Genomic DNA, 2,529 nt, shown 5'->3' with positions numbered 1-2,529 from the left:
AATAGGTGACTGAGTCGAGAAAATTTAAGTAAACTGTACCTTGGGGTCTCTTATATATCAAAGGGGGTTTCAAAGGACGCAAAAAAAAAAAGGTTAACTTCCGGGTTGGCCAACATACGTCATCCCTCCACCACTCTTTTTCACTCTGTAAAAACAAATGTTCAAGTTTAATGATAATGCATGAATTTATTCTTTATTCTGCCATAGTATTTATTTAGGGGGGGACGGTGGATGGTGGATCCAGATCTGTTCCGTAGCATTTCAGCACCTCGGGCAACAGCGCAGGATACTGCATGGAAAGCGGGTCATCTTCATGGTCATCTTGCATCGCAACAAGCAGGAAGTAGCGGGAAGAACCCGGCGAAGCGATTTGATTGGCTGACGGATGCATCTGCAAAGACTACTCCCCCATCAGTCAGCCACGCCTTCCCACATCAGTCAACGGACGCATGTAGTGGGCACGGGGCGTAAAAACTGGTATTTCCCCCACAAATCAGCATTCTGTAGTGTAGTTGTGTTTACAGTTAAACTAAACTATAGTAGTATGTGTATGTATAAGTATGCTAAAGGGCTAGCATAATGTAACCCAGGTTTACATGACACTGTTTCATTTAATTCGATTTAAATCACAACCCCTTTTAAAAGTTTGTTACTAATCTGTAAAAAATACATGGCTTGTGTATTGTCTTTCTAAATAGTGCCACAGAATGAGATAAAGATATATATATGGAAAATATTGCAAATGAATGCATTTAAATTATTGAATCTAAATAGTATGGTGTGATTTGTTAAACCACCTGTAACTCAACAAAGTCGCATGGCAACTGGTTTGGCTTAGTTAGCCAATCAGAAATTAGACCCGCCTCTTTTTAGCGTCAGCAGATAGCAGTTACAGAGATTCGTCCTTTTCGGGACGAGCCACAGATGAGATTCGACGATAGACTACTGTTTTTTAATAGTAACCTAAAGAAGAGAGATTCCCCCGCCACTAAAAGTCCCCAAAATCCTGTGCAGTAACTCGAAAACCTTGGTGAGTCTCTTTGTGTAAACATTTGGATTTGAATTGTGTTTTTTGGGTGAGAAAATAACGTGATAAGCCGTTAACTGGCCGCAGCTAATGCTGCTTGCTAACTGCCCAGCATAGCGCGTGGTGTCGCTGCACTTGGCGTGCCGTGACTGATGTGGGGGAGGGGATGTGAGGCCCGTTGTAGGGGCTGCGGGCAGATTGTAGTTTTGCCGTGGGTTATGCAGTTTCTTCACTGTGTGATGTTGCGGTCTGTTGATGGGTTAGTGATGCTGCTAGCTGTGTTAATTTGTCTTATGGTGAAAAGGAATATGTAAATCTGTGATTTATAGAAGTTATCTTCAAAATTATAATTTCTTTCAGTAACTAAACTATAGCTTGCTGAGTGTAACAACACAAAGGAAATACAATTTGAATGGGTTGTGAAGTATTTTATTTGAACCGATTTATATAGAGAGTTAAGTGTAAATCATTTATGTTTTACACTGTGTTAAATTACCTTAAATATGATTTATAGAAAAGTGATTGAAATGTATTATATAGATAGACTATTAATGAGTATTTTGGCTTTGCTGTCAAGGCCAGGTTTTTTTTGGTTGTGGATTGAGATTGGATCCTGGATCGTCTGCATCCTGCTCGCCCTCCCTGGAGGTCTGCAGCGGTGTACAGACTGGCGAGCTAACCCCCATCCGAGCGATCCTTGTGAACCCTGAACGGAAGGAGCAGGTGTTGTAGTTTCTGCAGTGTGATTCAGGGATGTTTTTTTTTATTTGGTCAGAGGTGTTTTAAATCCTGTTGTTTTGTGTCTTTTTGTTGTCCTTTTTGTTTTGTAAGGTTGGACTCTTTTCCACGGTCTTTTTCTTTATTTTTCCGGAATAATTAGAGGTTTCCTCGTTGCAAACAATAAACCAAATATAGATATATATATTTGAAATATATCCCTTGTTTCCGTGTGTCATTCTTGTGCAGACAGTACCATAGCTCTCCTTATGAACACTAGAGTCTTCTGACGATCTGGCCCATAGACACCAAGGATTGGTTACAATAACAACCCCAAACAAAACCCAGTTGGGTGCCAGGCAGCACCAGCCTTCCAGGCTCCGAATGGTCTCATGAACCCATAAACGACGGGCATTCCGACGTCTCTCCCTCTTCCACAACAGGTAAAGACATGCAATGCTCGTAATGTCGGTTGTGAATGAATTCAAAAGCACCGCGAAACTTCCCGCGCTGCAAAACTGCGGCACAGCAAAACGTTTGCAGCGCGTCAAAACCTTTGCTGCGTCCCAAAACTTTTGCTGCGCCGCAAAACATGATTTGCCGCGCCGCAAAACCTCGGCGTCAACGCGTTCGGGCAGCAAATGCATCTTTTGGTGTGAACGCAGGGTAAGACTCCTGTTGCTGTACTATGTTTGAATCTGCGTGCATTTTTATTTCCAAGTGATGATAGACTTAGCACAGCAGTGCGATGATCCATACAATTCTCATGTTCATGCAAGCGATTA

The 2,529-nt window shown here is 42.1% G+C and overlaps 1 long non-coding RNA gene across 1 annotated transcript; it reads left to right on the top strand.

Annotated features, from left to right (window-relative positions):
• Positions 1 to 734: 734 nt before the first annotated feature.
• On the top strand, positions 735 to 1,962 carry LOC115560464 (uncharacterized). The gene is made up of 2 exons (XR_003979758.1): positions 735 to 1,030; positions 1,605 to 1,962. It is a non-coding gene; the product is annotated as an uncharacterized LOC115560464 (long non-coding RNA).
• The last annotated feature ends 567 nt before the right edge of the window (positions 1,963 to 2,529 follow it).

Source organism: Gadus morhua, chromosome 2, assembly GCF_902167405.1.
Source record: "Gadus morhua chromosome 2, gadMor3.0, whole genome shotgun sequence".
In the NCBI taxonomy this organism is placed as follows: Eukaryota; Metazoa; Chordata; class Actinopteri; order Gadiformes; family Gadidae; genus Gadus; species Gadus morhua.
This window is presented reverse-complemented; position numbering and strand designations above follow the sequence as displayed.